We start from the raw sequence: 19870 nt of genomic DNA, 5'->3' as shown, positions 1-19870 counted from the left end.
CTCCTGCTGGCCGTCTCTGGGTGCGGAGGCCGTAGCGGGCCTGATGCGTGTGTGTCTGTGTGCACCCATCCCGGCCCATCCCGGGAGACGGCGGTGTGGGGAGACTCAGCAGGTGCTGTCCGTCTTTCCAGGATGGGGCGATTGGGGAAGCCCCTCCCCAGTTCAAGGGGGCAGCATATCTCCCAGTCACTGTCCCTTCCTGCTCAGGGGGCCGAAAGCCAAGGAGGGATCTGGAGAGACCGGGGGAAGGTACTCCAGGGCCAGGGACGGTGAACGACTTTCCTCCATGGGCCAGTGGTACAGCTTTCACTCTCCACACACTCATCACTCACCTGTTCACTCACTTGTGAGGCGTCTGCTCAGGCTCCACGTGAGGATCTGGGAAGCCCAGGAGACTGGCTGAGGTAGGGATGCTGCAGGAACACGAGGGGAGGACAGTAGGCATGCCACAGTCCTGTGCACCAGGCCCCACTCCTTCCAAATGACCTGCCGCGTTCTGGGTGGCTGGTCTCCTCCCGCCAGCGCTGAGATGGGGTGCTGGCTGCTTTCAGCAGTAGAGATCCAGGGCATTCTCCCAGGGAGGGGCTGGGTCCCCTCCAAACCAGCCGCATCCTCTTCCTCTAACAGCCTTGGAGAACACCCCTGGGTCCTTTGATGCCTTGCTCCCTTGCAGTGGACTTGACCAGTCTGGTAAGCTGACGAGCCCCACTGTGTGCCAGCCACTGGGGTGTGCGCCGTGGCTTTGGACAAGAGTCAGACATGGGCCCTGCTTGGAGCTCCTTGTCTAACTGTGCTTTCCGGGAAAGCCATCTGAGGAACTAGACACTCACAGTCATGTGCTTAAAACTTTAGTCACTCCTCTGCCCCCAGACTCCAGTGTTGTCCAACAAAAACCCATGTGGCCTAGGGGATTGGGCCCCTGCTGTGTCCTCTGACTTCCTGTCCCACCTGTTGCCCCTTGCTCTCCACCCTCCAGCCCTGCTGCCCTTTCAAGCTGGCTCTCCAATGCTTCAAGCTCTCCCTACCCCAGGGCCTTTGCACTTGCTATTCCCCATTGTCTGGCACATGGCAGGCACTTAGTAAACATTTGTTCAATACGTGGATGATTAGAAAGATGTGGGGGGCTGCTGAGCCCTAAAATGCTTCCCAGACTCCTGCAACAGGGCTCTGATCAGGGTGGTTCTCTGGTCTCGACTGTGAATTTTCTTTAGCCATTGTGAGAATCCACAATAATCGCTTGGCTCGGCACTAATCCTGAATTAATGAGGCGACCCTGGTTCTTTGGTGTTAATATTCTCTGAAGTTCGGCTCAGAGAAAAACAAAAAGAAAGACACCCCCCACCCCACCACCACCGCAAAGCAAGGCACAAGGGAGCATCCGAGATTTTGGGGGCGAGTCCAAACCAAAGAAAAAAGCAGAAGCTGGCCCCGGTGTTTGGCCCGGGCAGCCTTTGAGGGCCAGCTGTGCCCGGCGTGTTTGTAGTGCGGGCGGCACCGCCTGCCAGATGTTTCCCAGGAGGACTGCCACTTCAAACGGGCCAGTCCGAGCCCATTACCTGAGCAGCCTTTGTGTATTTCAAAGAAGCAGCCAGTTGAACTTTCCCTGTAATCATTCGGTCCCAACTTGCCTTTAATGGACCATGAGGGCACTCTGCGTGGAGGGCTCCCCGATCATCACCAGGTTCCGCTGGCCTCGGAGCCCGCCTGGAGAGCCCCCCCCACCCCCCGACTCCTCCGGCCCCCGCAGCACGAGCCGTTGCAGGTCCAGGGGAGGCCTGGCTGCAGCGAGAGCCGGGAGCGCACAGGCTGCCTGGACGTCCCTGTGCGGCCGCGGGGCTGCAAGCCCGGGGCAAGGAGCCCGACTCCACCACCTGCTGGCTGGGACGCCTGGGGCAGGTCCCCAGGCCGTGCTGTCTTACAACTGTCAGTGTCATAATACTAGCACCTTCCTTGCAGGGTCACTGAGAATCGCTGATGTTTCACGAAAATCAAAACCCCAAACCAGGGTGCGGTAGGTTGAATAGTGTTCCCCCAGTTCATGTCCTCCTGGAACCTTATTTGTGAACGTGACCTTATTTGGAATAAGGGCCTTTGCAGTTGGAACTAGGTAAGGACCAAGAGGAGGTCGTCCTGGGTTAGAGTGGGCCCTAAATCCAACGACTGAGAGACAGAAAAGGACACACAGACGGACACACAGAGGGAAGCCAGTGTGAAGACTGAGGCAGAGGTTGGAGGGACTCGGCCACAAGCCGGGGGTCACCTGGAGCCCCAGAAGCTGGAAGAGCAAGAAGGACCCTTCACCAGAGTCTTTGGAGGGAGCAGGGATCTGCCCACACCTTGATTTCAGACTCTGCCCTCTGGACCTGGGAGGGAATGCATTTCCTGGTTTTTAAGCCTCTAAGTTTTCAGTTGTCATGGCAACCCTGGGAAAATCATAGAAAATACTGTTATGCTAAAGAATTCTCTGTGCAACTGAAATGTCCCAGCAGAAATCCAGGCCTGACATCTGACAGCAGCCTCTGCTTCCTAAGCAAGGGAAGGAAGAAGGAGCAGAGCACACAGGGATGAGGCTTTAGAGCTGACAGATCTGGGCTTGAAGCATGGCTCTGTGCCCCTGCCTGAGGCACAGACTTTGACAAGTCACTGATCCTCTCTGAACCTCAGTCTCTTCATCTATGAAATGGGGACCGTTACACCCACCTTCAGAATTTCTGTAGGATGTGCGACAGTGAGCGTTCAGTAAATGGAAAGGGTGTCGGATTAGTTATTTATTGATGCCTAGACAATGACCCCAAAACTTAGAGGCTAAAAAATGCAAGGAGCGTTTATTACCCCCACAGTCAGCAGCTCTGCACCAGGAATATGGGAGAAGCTCAGCTGCATGCTTCTGGCTCAAGGCCCCTCATGATGTTGGAGTCAAGCCGTCAGCTGGGGCAGCTGTTTCATCTGACGGCTTAACCGGGGCTGAGGGTTGTGCCTCCAAGGGGGTCTGCTCACACAGCTGTCTGCACGAGGCCTCAGTTCCTCACCACATGGTTCTCCCCACGAGGCTGCTTGAGCAACCTCGTGACGTGGCAGCCGGTGTCCCCTGCAGCAAGCCACCCAAGAGAGGGCAAGGCGGTGGCAGTAGCTCCCAGGCGGTCCTGCACTGTGACTTCTGCCGGCCGCGCAGAGCAGCCCTGCTACGGGGCGGTGGGGGGGGGGCGGGGACCACACAAGGGCACAGATCCCGGCGGCAGGGGCACCGGAGGCTGCCCTGGAGGCTGGCTACCGGGGAGGTGAGAAGACCCAGATGTTCTCAGGGACCCCGGGCGTCAGGATCGCACACTGACGGGTGGTTTCATTGTCCAGACTTGCCTTTGGGCCCAGCCTCCTGGGAGCTGGGAGGCTAATCTGGCCACATGCCCGGCAGCTGGACTATAATTTCATTTGTCTAAATCCTCTCCACGTCTCACTGTGTCTCCCCCACGCGGACACACAGGGCCAGCATTTTCTGTTTGTTTCATAGGGTCACAAAGCTCGTTAATGCCGACATCTGGCTCGTGGCCCAAGTCAGCAGCCCACCAGGATTCTTACCCCTTCTCGGGGGAGCCCAGCCTTCGAGGCGCATCAGGCTTGGAGCCTGGGGAGATATTCTTGGGGGGCTACGGGCAGGACTGAAAGCCTGACAGTAGTGTGTCATGTGAGCGTGCACGCGTGAGGGCCAGTGCACACGTGGGTGTGCCCGTGAAGGCGTGGGCAGGTACCAGTGCGCACGTGTGATTGACATGCAAGCCTGAGCACAGATACCACCAGAATCTCTTCAATCATGAACATTTCCACGTTCAGGCAGCTCTCTGTATCACGGGCTCTGTATCTACCAGCTCAACCAATCGAGGATCAAAAATACTCAGAAAAAAATTCCAGAAAGTTCCAAAAAGCAAACCTTAGATCTGCTGCCTGCCTGCAACTATCCACGTAGCATTAGCATTTATAGCGTGTTAGGTATGACAGGAAATTTAGAGATGATTTAAAGTTGCAGGAAGATGGTTCAGATTATACGCAAATACTACACTGTGATATAAAGGACTTGCGCATCCACGGATTTTGCTATTGGCAAGGGGTCCGGGACACCGAGGGACGTCTGTACACAGGGCATCGCACGTGACCATATGTGGGTATAAAGAACAGCAAAAAGCAAATACCCAGATACCTACCACCACGCTCCACAAACAAAACACCACCCATAGCTGGGCGCAGCAGGCGCCCTCTCTCCCCTGGAGTAACCGCCGTGCGGAACCTGGGGACTTGCTTTTCGCACACGCTAGTGCACACGTGAGGTCGGTCGCTGCCGCCCACGGACCGCAGCACAAAGCATGTGACCCCACCCCTGGGTCTTGGTCTCCTCTTGGTGCTGCAGTGCATGGATTTCCCCAGGGCACCTACACATAGGAATTGAGTCATCAGGTGAAGGATGCACTTGCCCTCACTTGTGCCAGGTAACGCCAGCTGGTTTTCTTGCCAGTTTAAACTTCCATCAGCCGTCTCAAAGAGTCCGGAAGGGCATACCTTCATCAGGTCCTCTTGGGCAGCTGATCCTAGGGTGGGTACACCCCCCCTTGCCTGCTGTTTGCCCGAGGAGCTCCCATGGAGGCAGCGCGTGATGGGTGAGAAGGTGGGTTTGGAATTAAGGCGGCTCTGGTTCCACATGCTGTGTGTCCTCCAGCAGGTGACGGCTCCTCTCTGAGCCTCATCTGAGACTGGGGAGGGCTGCTGGGGGCTTCCCTGGGACGATCGACGTGTGGCATCCAGGCCGTGCTAGGAAAGCCCACTGTTGTCATCCTCATGGTGCCTGCCAGCTACTTTTGGTTCGTTCATTCATTCATTCACTCGACAGTCATTTCCTGAGCATCCACTGTGTGAGGACAGCAGCGGACAGACAGCAATCTCTGCTCCTCCTGGAGCTCATGTTTTGGTGGGGAAGACATGCAAAGTTTTCAAAAACACATAGCAGATCAGATGGTACAACGTGCTAGAGGGAAAACTAACGCCAGAGAAAGGGTCAGGACTGTGATTCAAGGGGCACAGCTGTGATGTCAGAGGTGGCGTTTTATTTTAGGGTTTCATGTGATAAGGAAAGCCCCCTCCGCCACTTTCAGTCCCGTGGTGGGACATGCGACCCAGGCCTGGCCAACCAGTGCATGCCGTTCCCCCTCCAGCAAGGACTGGTTCAGAGGTGGCACGTGACTCAATCTCATCCAGTTTGTGGAAAGTAGGACTTGGGGAGGCGCTGTCTCCCTGTCCACGGGGGCTGGGGGCTACATCATTCAGAAGTAATTATCTGGGCCTGGAACCAGCCAAGAGGAGGCAGAACTAAGAGACTGAGAGAAAGAAATTAGATCTTAGTGACACCCTTTGAACTCCTGGAGCAAACGAGACCTGAAGTTTGTCCTCTCCACCCACTTCTCAGTTGGATGAGTCAATAATTTTCTCCCTCCATTTTCTTTTTCCTAAACAGTTTGGGTTGAGTTTTCCTTCACTTACTACTGAAAAGACTCTAACTAATTGACACTTGACATTGGCCACAGGGCCAGTGTGTCTTCTTAAAACCAATCATGCCTCTCCCCAGCTTCCATCCCTTGGGGGCTGCCTTCTTTCCAGGATGAAGTCAAAATTGCACCAGATGGGACTCACAGTTGTCCATATTTGGGGTCTTCAACTCCCAGCAGCCTCCCCTGTAGTGGCTTTTCCTATATTGGAAACTGATTCGGGCCTAGACTTCTGATGACAAGGACAAGTAAGACTGGGGTCTTTCTCCTAGAGTATGCACCTGGTGATGGCTGGGCTCAGAGAAGTCTGCTGCACCCAGAAATTCAGGGTCCTACTGTGGCTGTGACTGAGCTGTTCACACACACTCACTTCTCTCGTTCTGGGAACCTGGTAACATTTGAACCCAAATGTGGCCATGTGACTTGCTCTGACTAATAAAATGGCCACTCAGGGCAGAAGATTTAAGAACCAGTGATTCACGGTGCCCCTGCCTCTGTAACCATGGAAGCACGTGGGGAGGTGGGCCCTCCATCAGTATGGGTCTCTGAGCAGCAAACAAGTAGTCTCCTGCCAACAGTGGATGGACACAGGCACTGAAAGATCAGGTTTTGTCATTTCAAGCTATTGAGATTTGGGGGATGTTCATTACTGCAGCATAACCTAGGCTTTCCTGACGGCTGCATCATCCACAGTGTCAAGTTGTAGCTGGTGAGCTGTTGTCCACCCACTAGTATATCTCCCAGCCTCTTTTAGATCTGGGTGGAGCCCTATAAGTACTTCTTGCCAATAGGATGTGAGTGGAAGAGCCACAATGATTAAAAAACTGGTAAGACTTCTCTACACTCTCTCTTCCTCTCTTTCAGTGGAAAGTAAAGCACCCTGAGGCCCTAGGACAGGGGTCAGCAAATGATGGCCCATGGACCAGCTCTGACTTGCCATGGGGCACCTCTGGCCACATCTGTTTGTTTCTGTATCATCTCTGGCTGCTGTGCTGATGCGACACAGGCTTGAGACATTGGACAGAAACAACTGGGGCTCATTTAGCCAAAAATATTTCCTATCTATCCCTTTATAGAAAAAGTTTGCTCATCCCTCTCCTAGGAGATGGTGGAGCCCAGAGCTGAAGGAACCTGGATCTGTGAGTCGTCAGGTAGCTTCCCACCAGCGAAACAGCCACAGGAGACAGTCAGGTGAGCAAGACATAAACTGTTATTACGTTATACCGTTGAGTTTGTTACAGAAACTGGCATTATAGTAATTACGACTCACTGGTGATAACATGAGGCCAACAGCCACGGGACAGTGAGAACATTGGCCTGGGGGTGTCAGGGACCCGATTTCTGTTCATTCATTCATCAGATCTCATTACTGGGCAGCAACTGCTCCCCAAGCACGAGCTAGGTGCTGGGGCAGAGCAATGACTGAGACTTCTGGCCTCAGCGGTCCTGCAGTGGGTGAGGTAGTTAAGACTCTACCACTGACTCGTTTTGGAAGCTTGAACCAGTCCTTTCTTTCCCTCTGAGCCTCCGTCTCTCCCCCCAGCCTGTAAGACGGGGCATCTCTCTAGAGATCCCGACTCCTCTGGTCCCCTGTAACTGGCCAAGGCCGGTGTTGTGGATGGAATGATGTCCCCACAAAGATATTCTCGAGTCCCAAGCCCACTACCTTGTGTGATCTTGCTTGGAAACAGGGTCTTTGCAGAGGTAATCAGTACGTTGAGGTCATATTGGATTAGGGTGGCTCTAGTCCAATGACTGGTGCCCTTAGAAAACAGAGACACAGACACACAGGGAGAGCACCACGTGATGACGGAAGCAGAGATCAGGTGATGTATGTACAAGCCAAGGAGTGCCTAGGAGTGTGGGTGACCACCAGAAGCTGGAAGAGGCAGGATGCATCCACCCCCAGAGCCTTTCGAGGGAGCACGGCCCTGCTGACACTCTGATTTTGGACTTCTGGCTTCCAGGACTCTGAAAAGCCAGACAGGGTTGGCCCAAGCCCTGCAGGGCCAAGGAGGCTTCTGGGATCCCAGAGCAGAGAAAGGCCGACGGGTCCTTGCTCATAACCTCCTCTTGGGAAGGAACCATCAGAAGGCGCCATGAACCCTCCCCATCCCATCATCCCATCTCCCCTCGGGAACCTGTAGGTGGAATTCATGGGACTTCTGAGCTGGGAAGAGAAAAAAAGATGACATATTTATTCTTTCTAACCTTAATGAAATTGACCATTTTCTTTACACATGTGGGAACCCACTGTCTATTAACACTGTTGACCGTCACCCTGAGATCCTTTCATGTCATATCACGGTTATTGCATAATCTTGAAATGTCAGTCTCTGTCATCACCACGAGATCCACGAGATCTTGCTATTTAAAGTATCAGTAAAGAAGCATGGGTTTGACTAAGTCACCGATTTATATTTCAGATATATTTTGATAACAGCGTTTTAGTATCACTGGTTGCCATCGTCAGCCTATGCAGTTTGCTTTAAAAACCTAAAAATGTTATTCGGAGAAGCAGGGTCTGCGGTCTTCGTCAGGTGCCAAATTGGTCCATAACTGAAAATATACCTCTAGGGGTCGGGGGCTGAGAAGGAGGGATAAATTAGGAATTTGGGGATTAACAGATACACACTACTGTATATAAAATAGATAAACAATAAAGACCTCCTGTACAGCAGAGGGAACTATAGTCAGTATCTTATAATAACACATAATGGAAAAGAATCTGGAAAAGAGTATGTGTGTATATATGTGTATATAACTGACTCACTTTGCTGTACCCTGAAACTAACACAACATTGTCAATCAACTATACTTCAAGTTAAAAAAAGGAGAAATTGGATGATGCTGGAATGGGGCCCCTCCCCCAGCTGCCCGCCTTGGCTCCTTCTCCCCTTGGTTGATTCTCCTGGGCCCCATGTACTTTTGGTCCGTTGGGACCTTAGCACCGGGGCCAAGAGCCGACAACAGTGGGTCCCCCCCGTGCAAGCCTCCTGCGAACTCCCTCCCTCTGTGTGAGGCTGTTGCAGTTGGGGCCGCCGGCCTCTGGGGCCCCCGCAGTGCCTTGGAGTGGGAGGCAGTGGAGGAAACAGTGTTGGCAAAGTGGGAGACCTACCAATCGCATGAGCCATCAGCAGGGCAGATGGAGGATTCTGAGGAAGAAGTCCCAAACCATCAATTATTTGCTGCACTTCCCATCATGAGGTGAAGTCTACTTCCTTATCCCTTGAATCTGCGCTGGGCTGGAACTGGCTTTGACCGATGGAATGTGGCGGAAGTGACCCTGGGCCAGTTCCCATCCTAGGCTTTAAGGGGCTGCCAGCCTCCATGATCCTTCTGGGGGATCCTTCAGGTCCAGTGCCCCTGCTGAGGAGACCACGCAGGGAGACAGAAGGGCCCCAGCAGCCCCCAGCCCATGCAGCCAGCCCCGCAGAGGCACCTGCTACGTGGGTCAAGCCATCCTGGAAGTTCTAGTCCCCACTGAGCTCCCAACTGGAGGCACCCATGGGAGTGGCCCGGCCCACCTCCTGGAGTGGACAGGACTCCCCCAGCCCTGCGCAGACTGCAGGACAGTGAATGAATCGATGGGATGTTTAAGCCGCTAAGCTCTGGGGTGGTCTGTCCTGTAGTAAGAGCTCACCAGAGTGTCAGCAATCCCGTAAATACCCTAAAAGCTGGCCAGAAAATGAAAGTAACTGTGATTTCATCCTGCCCCAGACTTCACCTCTATGTATATTTGGCTTCCCCCGTCCCCACCCACGCAGGCTCTGTTTGGTGGGGGATGGGGGAGGCGGGCAGCAGCACTGGGTCTCGATTCTCCAAGGAGGACACCTGTACCCTGAATGGGAAGCTGACGCTGGACGCTGGTTCAATTAATCTTCAAGGAGGGGACACCTGAGAGGGTCCCTGGCCCGCGCCCCCCAATGGGGGTCCCCTGACAGGAGAGGCCTGTCCTTCCAGGCGTTCCAACCGGAGGAAAAGAAGTGGTTCCAAGGAAACCCCCGGAAAAGCCCCAAGAAAAGGCAGCAGAGTCTTGGGCGGGTGGAGAAGGGAGAATTTCTGCGAAAGGTCACGTCTTGCACACTCCTCCAGTGCGCTTGTGCCGCCAGTGCGTCGATGAAAGGTTTTTATTCTTCTCGGGGCACCACCCAAACAGTGGCTGCCATAGTGGAGGGCGGACTCGGTGCCGAGGGAGAACAGACCAGCTTCCCTGTCCTTCCTTTTTCTAGTGGATTTTTGAGGTTTGAACAGAGTTAAATGTCACCCGGGGCTGGGGCTTCAAGCCTCTGCAGGTAGTCTCAGAAGATGGATGGTGCCCCCCAGGAACAGCTGGGAGGAGGCACCGGACGTCATCACCCAGTGCTCCCAGCCACAGAGTGGGTGGCACTGGCCGGCAGGGCCTAGACACTGCTGTCCTCCAGCCTGGTCACAACTCCTCCCAGCGCCCGAGGCCACTCTCCTCCAGGGATCCTGGCCACTCCTGAGGTGTCTGGTTAACAGAGGCCCAACTACTTTGGGCTCTTCCCACATTCTGCGGCCTGATCCCTTTGGAGCCCTGACATTTGCATGAGGTGCTGGGACTGTAGTGGTCTGGCCAGCTAGCCGCGGGCGCACACTGGGTGACTCCTGTTTCCATGGTCTCGGGATGGAGTGTGGGGCGCTCGGCCCTGCCTCTCAATCCTGTTATCTTCCACTTCCTCTCTGGGGGACTTGGGCAGGGCCTCTCTGAGCCTCAGTTTCCTCATCTGTGAAATGGGCACAAATGACCCGGCCTCACAGGTTTTCGAGAAGATCCAGGAGACTGTATCTGAGGGCCTGCTCACTTGGGAGCCTGATATAGTGGACGGTGGGCAGTCAGCTGCCGATCCTGTGTGCTGCCTCTAGGGTCTGGCGCTGGGGGCTGCACAGAGCTGCAGAGAACCTGGGGATCCCAGTTAGCAGGCATCTCACCCTGATAAACCATGGAGGGTGCAGCTCCCGTCACCTGTGTCTGACACTTCAGCCATCATTTAACGTCAGAAAGTTTATTGCAGCCCGCAGGGGCTCAGCCTAATGGGCTGGCCTGGCGGGGAGGGGCCTGCCCTTTGAAGAGGGTCTTTATGGTAATGGATGGTAATTGTGAGCAGCCTGGGGAGGGGGCAGGTAGGAAGCCACACACACACACCCCCAGGAGATAATCAAATTAACCTCAAAACCAAATTGCTTTCAGCCAAAACAAATCACTTTCAATCAAGGAGCAACTGCTAAGACCCCGAGGTGGCAAAGCCACGGGGGGGGGGGGTGTGGGAGGGACCCTGCTGGTCCCGGGGATGTGGGGGCGGGTCCTGGCCTCTGCTATCCCTTGAGACCCCTGTCAGCAAGGTGGGCTGAGGAACACCTGTTACAGTAATAGAAGGGTAATGCCTTCATCCAGGGCTGGGAGTGGGTGTGTGTTTTGGGGAGCAGGGGACTGGTGTGTCCTGGCCAAGCTGTGGTTTCAGCATTGACTTAGGTGTCCTCTCTATTTCAATAAAGATGGTGTATAGCGCAGAGAAATATGTCCAATAACTGTAATAGCCTTTAATGAAAAAAATATGAAAACAAACATAGGTATGTGTGTGCATGACGGGGACATTGTGCTGGTCACCAGAAATGGACACATTGTAACTGATGGTACTTCGATTAAAAAAAACAGACTTCGGGTCTCCCTCTGTCTATAGACGCAGGCGGTTCACAGGCACGGCCTCCAGCGGCTACGGCTTTGATCCCTGGTTTACGACAGGGGAGCACTGAGTCTCATTGGCTATGTCACAAATAGGATGATGAGTCAACCCAGTCTTAGCAGTGGAGGTCCCATGTCCTGGGGACTCCCTCAGTCCCTCTTGACAATTGGTCACCCGAGACAAAGTTACACAGCTACAGTGTGGCTGAGCTGGGACCCATCTCCTCCCTCCTCTACACCAAGCCCTCCCTCTCCCCATGCCATTCATTCATGTACTCACTCGGGAGGCGCCCAGTGCACACCCACTCTGTGCACAGCCCATGACCCGGCTAGGCCAGTGCAGGGAATGCCGTGGCTTCTGCCCCAGGACCCCCCGCACACGCGGGAGGGGCCTGCCCAGCAGGCACCCGAGGGATGGGGTGGCATAGGCAAGCACACCTGCTGAGCGCCCAGAACCTTCCGCTCCCCAGCTAGAGTCTGCCCTTTCCTCCACGCTTGGGTGATACTGGGAGTCTCCATGGCCAGAGCTGGTTGTCCTCATTCCTGCCTCAGGGGGCGGTGAGGAGGCCAGGGGTCCTGCCAGGAGTAGGGAAACAGTGAGGAGGGCCTGGTGGGGGGATCCGCCATCATCCCTCCGAGGCTCCACTCCAAAGCTCTCCAGGGACAGTTCCCCAGCTGGGAGAGTGATGCCCAGCCCACATGCTGTCCTTGCTGTGTGACCTTGGGCAAGTGATGCAATCTCTCTGAGCTGAAGCATCCTGGTCTACAGAACCTTCTAGAAGAGTCTTTCCCATCATCCCTCCCCTCTTCAGTCTCTCTTGATAACTGCAATTGTAGTTTCACGGAGAACACGGTGCCCTTGGAAGAGAGCCTGTGTACAGTCACTCCCCGCCATCCGTCCCCTCCCGCCTCCTGTCCCTGTTGTGGCCACTCTTGGTGGCAGCCCTTTTCCAGGGGCTCCAGGACGCGGCTCCCTTCCTGCCCCTCCCTCGCACCCCCAGTTTCCACGTCCCGAGCCACAGACCTGCTCTGACATCCCACATGAAGCCCAAACCAGCCCCTCGACCCCTCCTCCAGCTGCTTCTCACTTGTTTGCAGGATGTGCGGTGGCCCCTCTCAGCCCTCAGCTGGATGGACCTCTGACCACCGCCCCCTTCATCCACCTGCACCTCCTCCCTGTGGATTCCCGCCCCACCCAGCCTGCTCCCTCCTGTACTTGGCCCTCTGGGACCCCTCCCTCAGAGCAAGTGCCAATGCTCTAAGGCCTCAGAGACCTGAGGAGGTCTGGTCCCTGGGCCCCTTCCACCCTGCCTCTCTCCACTCGCCCCCCATTTCCCCACTCCCCCTTCCCACTCTGGGACCTCTGAGCTTCCCTGGAACAGCTTCCTGGGCACCCCAGGGCACACCCTTCCTTTCCTCCAGCTTTCTGCACAAATGTCCCCTCGCCAGGGGCCCCAGACCCTCATGGATATGGAAAACTTCTCTGGGGTGGATTTTTTCTAACATGCCCACCATGCCCTCCAGAGGTGAAGCCCTCCAGAGGTGATGCCCTCCAGAGGTGAAGCCCTCCAGAGGTGATGCCCTCCAGAGGTGAAGCCCTCCAGAGGTGGTGCCCTCCAGAGGTGATGGTCTCCAGAGGTGAGGTCCATGCCCCTGCCCTGAGCACTCGGGATGTGGGCTCAGGTCCAAAGAGGTTGGGCTAGGGGGAGACCGAAGCCCTGGAAAGGGAGGCAGCTGGAGAGGGGCCACATGGGGGTGGGAGGCCGAGGCACCCAGGCTCTGGTCACAAGGGTGGCCATGGGCTCCTCCCAGCCTCCTGTGCACAAAGTCCTTTGGGGAGCCCACTGGTCCACGTGAGCAGACGTGGCAGAGTCCTCAGTTCCTGGACACGGGATTTCCACCTCAGAGGCGGTGGTATGAAGCCACTCAGTTTAGGGGGTGGCACCGTCTGATGTTTCCATGGATTGTGGATTTGTTGTTTGTTTCTTGGATATACCACTGCCACACACACACATGTGGGCACACACGTTCACATCCTCCCATGCGCACGTTCATTTTCTCACACACTCGCACATACGTGCTCTATACACTTGCACACACACTCACAAATTCTCTTGTACACAAGCATCCATGCACACTCGCTTGCACATGCACGTTAGAACTGGCACTCCACGAGGGCAGAGACTCTGCTCTGTTCAGATGGACAAGTCTGGGCACCTGGCGGCTTGGGTGCAGCAAAGGCACTGGGATGGGGGTTCAGACACTGGGGGTTCGGAGCAGGCAGCAAGTGGACAGAAGCCAAAAGGCAGCAGGGGGCTCGATTTGCAGTGAGCCTCATGGGAATGCTGCCATCAGGATGCTGGTGCCCCGTAGGGCCCTCAGCAGCCCCGGGGGAGGGACACAGGCCCCCAGGGTCCCTGGATGCTGGGGGAGGAGGCACTGCCCTCCCTCCGGGGCTGAACCCTGTGACCAGCTCGGGCAGCAGGACATCAGCTGCGCTTCATCTGTCTCCTCAGTTCATCTTCTGCTTCTCTGACTCTCAAACGGCCCCTTAATTGCCCATTTGGCCCCTAAATTAGGGGTGATTAGGATCAACCCCCAAGCAGCATTTCAGATGGCGGCCAGGGGTCTGAAGCCCCTCTTCAGGCCCCTGGAGGCTTCGACTTGGTCACATAAAGGTCAGCCCTCTGGCCTGGCATGGGGGCCTGGGCAGCCTCTGACCTCCAGCTCTTAAACCTGACCCTGGCAATTCAGACCAAGCGGGAAGGGGCTCTCACGTGCAGGAGCCCCCTGCACTTCCCGCAGGGGCTGGCGGGCTGCAGGCCTGTGTCCTCGTGTACTTCCGTGGGCATCAGCTCTGGAGCCACCGAGACCCCGGCGGCCTGAGCCACAGGGACCCCTGGTGCAGACAGGAGGCAAGAGGCAGGGACTGTCACCACTGCTCGCCTGCTGCTTGGACCTGGGCAAGTTCTTCCCCCCATCCGAGCCTCAGTCTCCTCTCTCCCAGCCGAGGGGCGTCCCAGCACGTGCGGTTTGGTAGTGTCACTCTAAGTGTTGGATGACTCGATGGTGCACTGTTTCTTTCACAGATGGGGAAGAAGGAATCCAAGCTCGTGGGCAGTCCACAGCCGCCATGTCTGCCCAACCCCAGGCAGGCCTGACACAAGGGCTGGAGAAGCATTCTTGACCTTAACTGACTCAGGGAGCTGCCGAGGATCCCCAGGGTTCTGAAGATCCTTCTCCTTTTGAGGTCACAGATCCCTTTGAGAACCTGATGAAAGTGGTGAGCAGACTGTCCAGAGAAGTGCACACGTGCATGCATGCATGCACAGAAGTCCAGGCAGGTCTGCCCTGTACAGTTGTACAGGCTGTGTCCTGCACAAGGGCTCCTCCGCCTTAAGTCGGGTCTGCCCACCGAGCTGGATGCCCGGTGCAGGGCTGTGTCTACCAGACTTAGGACACCCCTTTCTCAGTCACAAAGACACTTTATAGGCTAGTGGGGGCATTGGCCGTGTAGGAACCCGGGGCCTTGGGTCCCAAGCCCTGCTCAACCTTGCTGAGCCAGACTTGCTCTCTGGGCCTCAGGTTCCTGCTTGGAAACAGGAGCTCGTGAGGTTCCCTCCATCCCTTAAACGTCAGGATGGCCAGGACCCAGCACACAGGAGCTGCTCAGGCACCACGTCGGGGAATGCTGGTACTTCTGTGGGCCCCGGAAGCAGGCAGGGCAGGTGGGAGCGGTCGGTGCCTGTTCGGCAACATCGCCCACGCTCCTGGTCAGCTGGACACCACCCAGAAGGCGCGGGTGCTTGCTGTGGTCCCTCTGATCTGTGTGCCCCCTGCGAGGCTCCCAGTCTACAACCCCTCCTCCTGCAGAGGGTGATCCCCGTCCACCTCTGCTCCAGGTTCTCCCCCGGAGCCGAGAGCCATAGCCCTGCGGAATGCAGCACCTCCAAGAGTCACAGCCTGCAGTGAACTGGCTGCATTGCTCCTGGGGCCTCCCAGCTGCCTCCCACCTCGGGGCAATTTATGGGGTCACGAACCACCTCGAGGGTGCAATTCCCTGCCCTGGTGCCAATTGGCCCCCAAAGTGCTTTACAACCTGCTTGTAGCACTGAGGAAGGGAGCAGCCCCTGGACAGCCTGGTGGCCCCGCCATTTGGCCCCTAGGCTGGGGCAGCCAGGGGAGCCCAGGTCTGGCCACCTGGACCCCCAGCCCAGCCGAGCCGTGGTGGCCCTTCCTCCCGCCCCTTTTCTGGCAGTGTTGACAGAAGTCACCTACGGTCATTTTTGAAGTAAAGCCATCCGAGCCCGTGGCCCCCCCAGAAGGATGGGAGCGAGAAGCCCGCCTCTCTGGGCACTACCACCCGCCTCTCTGTGCTTCAGACTCTCTTTGGTGTGAAAGGGGGTAATAAAAGCTGCTTTTCAAAATTGTTGTGAGGATTAAATTAGATGACAGATGTCAAGCACTCAGTGAATGGTTATGATTTTATTAACATGAAGGCGGAAATTGCCCAGCGTCTCACCTTCCAGAGACAAGCCAAGCTCGTATTTGGAGTCTCTCCTTGGGCCCTTTTGCTTTCTTCTTCTTCTTGTGGAAACTAGCATACATACGGAAAGTGCATACAGAACAGGACAGTTCACTCATAATTTTAAGGCAAAGGCCCACAGGATCAACAGCAGGGCAAGAGGTAGACCCTCGGCACCCAGAACCTCCTCCTGCCTTGATCCGGCCCCCGCCCAGCCTCCACTCCCTTCTGACTTTTGCAATAATAATCTCCTTGCCGGGGGCAGGGTGGGTATAGCTCAGGGGTAGCGCATGTGCTTAGCATGAGTGAGGCCCTGGGTTCAATCCCCAGTACTTCCATTAACAGAAAAAAAAAAATCTTAAAAAGAGTAATAATCTCCTTGCCTTAACCTGGACTTGCTTCTTAATGCCAGTTTTCTTCCCCGTGTTCTGCCTTATTCCTCTTCGTTTTGTTTGTGAGGTTTATTCCTGCAGCCGCATGAACTTACAGGTCATTCATCTTGCTTTGCTGTGTAATAGTCCACGGCGTGACTGTCCCCCCCCCCACCCACCCCCGCCCGGAGAGAGACCTCTGGACTGTTTCAGAAGCAGCTCTAGGAACGCAGCTGCTCAGGACGGGCCCGCGGGAGGGCGGTCCGCTGGGCAGTGGAATTGGCGGTCGGACATACCGAGCACCTCCTGCACCAAAGGACGCCAGCCATGCTTTTTAGACCAACTTTTGCTCTCCACCTGTTTTTGAAAAATCATAGTGGGGGGCAGTCTGTGTCGACACAGATACAAAACCAAAGGCTCCCCACAAAGTGCTTGTGTGTACAGAGAACATATCTGAAAGGAGACATCTTGGCCAAAATTTGCTGGCCGTGGAGCAGCTGCGCTTGGCTGGAGAGGCTGCGTTTCTGCGTCAGCTTGGGCCCTTCCCTGTTGTTTAATTGTGCCACCCAGAGCGTGTTTGTTTTATAATCAGCACAGGCTCACGCACACAGAACACAGGGTGTCATTCTGGAGCCTGGTCTGATGAAGGGCTATGAGTTTCTGCCAACACACCTTGTTCCCGGCTGCATGGCTGCCCTCGGTGTGAGGGCCAAACCGTCCCTAAGAGCTGGACACTGAAGTTGGTTTCTATTTTTACTATGGTGAACAAGACTAACCAATTTACCCATGCAGATTCTTATACATTTTTATGATCTTTCCTTCCCTTCCAATAGTTAAAAAATAAACTTTATAAAAGTAGTGTATGGTCTTCAGAGAAAACATGGGAATTGGGAAAAAAGAAAGAGAAAAGGGCAGGGGAGCCCACCACAGGTCCCCCACCCAGTGCCAGTGCTTCCGGGCTGTTTCCTCTGGTCCTTTTTCCCTGCCAGGCTGGGTGTGTGTTTGTCCTGAGTTGGAAGCACCCCCACCCTGCCCCGTTCTATATCCACTTCTGCACTGAAGATCTGCACTTGGGGTCCCAGGGTCTTCCCTCGACTGCTCAGAACCCAGGCACAGGTGAAGAGCAGGGCCATCACCTTACAGCTGGGGAAACAGCGATTTCCAGGGGGCCAGGTCCTGCCCTCGTCAGTCATGGGCAGGGGAGACATCCTAAGTAAATGAACATACAGATGAAGACGCTGTGGCGTGTCGTGCCCTGTTAGGGTAGAAGGTGTTCTGGTGTCTGTTTTCTCCCCCTTCCCACCTCTGTGGTTGAGCCTGGTTATCTAAGATGGAGCTGCCAGATTGTATCACCCTGAGATCTGTGGAGCTGTGCAGCACACAACCTGTGCCACTGTGCACAGCAGCCTTGGGCCAGGGCCTCGACTCACAGAGACGGGGAAGCTGATAAACAGAGCCTCCCAAGGCCCGGGTGTCTTTCCAATCCATCCTTCGTAGAAGCATTTGCATCCTGGAAGGAGCCCTCGGGGAGGGCAATAGCTCCTCTCCAGCGGCCCGCTTGGGTTGCTGGCAGACAGGACTGGAAAACAGCAGCACCTACTATGTGCCAGGTGCTCATTCATTCCCTGCTCAGAGCAGCCTTGCTTTCCAGAGGAGGTCACCGAGGCTCGGAGAGGCAGGAGCATCACAGAGCAGGCCAGCGTCACACCCAGGGGCACTTGGGCTTTGCTGGCCTCCCAGTAAACCGGCCCCAGAACCGTAAAGGGGGTGCTCCCTCCCGCCTCGGGAGAACCACAGGTGGCAGCCCCCAATTTGTTCCCTGCCCATTAATGGTCCCGACTTCTGAACCACACTGGGCGTCAAGGGATGAGAGCAGAGATATGCCACCTTTTGGGAGCTGACATCCCTATTCTTATTTAATTCCTCCCCGCCTCCCTGAGTCTCTCCAAGTGTCAGCTGGCAAGCATCTGTCTCGTAAATCAAAGTGCTCCTGGACTCACTGGGTGTGACGGGTCTCCGAGAATTTCACGGAGCCCTTTGGAGGAGGCATCGTTGTGAACTGCAAGCAAGCCAAGTTAAAAGCCCCCTTTGGCAGCACAAAGTGGCCTGGAGAGCCTGGCTCTGCATGGAGGTCACAGCCTCCGGCAGCCAGGCGGGCAGGCGGTCGGGCATGGGTTCCATCCCCAGAGGGCAGCCCCTCTGACCCTCTAAGGAAACATCGAGAAGGTTCCGGCTGGTGGGACCCGAGCATCAGGCCATTGTGCCAGAGCCTGGGGATTGTTTGGGAGGAAGGTGACACTTGGGGACGTGTAAGACCGCACTGTCTGCGCACCTTTGACCACTGAAGCTGCACGGACGTCCCCACATGTGGCCACTCACTGTTGACCGACTGGAGCCACTCAAGCATGCCGCAGGAGTCCTTTGTCTCTGGGGCCCCGAATCTGCGCCTCAGAACTAGCGCTGGTCAGCTCAGTAGCTTCTGGGCTGTGATTTTAAAGCTCTCCATTTCCAGTAGAGAAAAGCTAGGGAAAAGCTGAGACGTACAAAAACAGAAATAAAATGCGTGGATTATTTTTTAAAGGGAATCTCTATGCACGTTAAAAATTTTTCGCCCCTTTTTGCTTTCACACAATCAGAATGTTGCCGTGTATTTAGCAGGTGTCTTGTGTAGCCTCACATGGCGAGGGTTTTATTTGGGGGCACGAGAGTTTGGGTGCATCTTCGCTCACCTGACCGCATCTGTAGCACCAAATACGTAGATTTCCCCATTGTCTCAGACTCATGGATTCTCTCCCCAGGCTTTGCCTGCCGTGGGAAGCTGGGGTCCAGCTTCCAATGGTGGGGTTCGGCCCAGTGGGACTGTGCCAGTGATGTTCCGGGGCTGAGGGCGGAGGGGGCCAGGGGAGTATGCTTTCTGAGCTTGCCAGGATGGAGGCGAGCTAGCCAGTATGCCCATCGGCCCCCAGGAGAGGACCCCCTTAGTGAAGCAGTGTTGAAAAACACCCCTGGCCTCTGCCCAGGTGAAGTCTGTGGCCACACTCGGGGGCTGCTGGCTCTCTCCATGCTGCCTCCACCCAGAGGACCCCCTTTACCACCCCCGACACACGACACAGCTGTGTCCCCTGTCTCTGCTGGGGGACAGTCTGGGACCAGCCACCCACTACTCCTCTCTCAGGGCAAAGGAGGCGGCACCTCAGCCGGGGGTCAGAGCGCTGCAGCGGGACAGCGGGAGATAGCGCTGCCTGATGGGGGCACTGGTGGTGTCCCCAGGAGCTATTTCCTCCCAGAAGTGGTGCATGATGTGACCTTATTTAGAAAAGGGTCTTGGCAGGTGGACTTCAGTGAAATATCATGAAATGAGCGCGTCCTGGATTACCCAGGTGGGCCCCCATCCAGGGACAGGCATCCTTATAGGAGAGAGGCAGAGGGAGCTTGGAGACAGAGGAAGGAAAAGAGGAGAAGCCACAAGACAATGAAAGCAGAGGCTGGAGAGAAACAGCCACAGGCCTGGGGACGCCTGGACCCCAAAGCTGGGAAAGGCCTTAAAGGATCCTTCCTCTGAGTCTCCAGAAGGAACCAGCCTGCATCATGTGGATCTGGGGCTTTTGGCCTCCAGACTGTGAGGGAACAGACTCCTGTGTGTCAGCCGCCCAATTTGTGGTCATTTGTTCTGGCCACCCCAGGAAACATGCAGAGTCCAGCGGTCCTGTTTTTGAGTCCCAAGAGACCGCTTATAAGCAGT

Source organism: Vicugna pacos, chromosome 10 (assembly GCF_048564905.1).
Source record: "Vicugna pacos chromosome 10, VicPac4, whole genome shotgun sequence".
NCBI lineage: Eukaryota > Metazoa > Chordata > Mammalia > Artiodactyla > Camelidae > Vicugna > Vicugna pacos.
The sequence above is the reverse complement of the archived record's forward strand: the minus strand, read 5'-3'. Positions refer to the sequence as shown.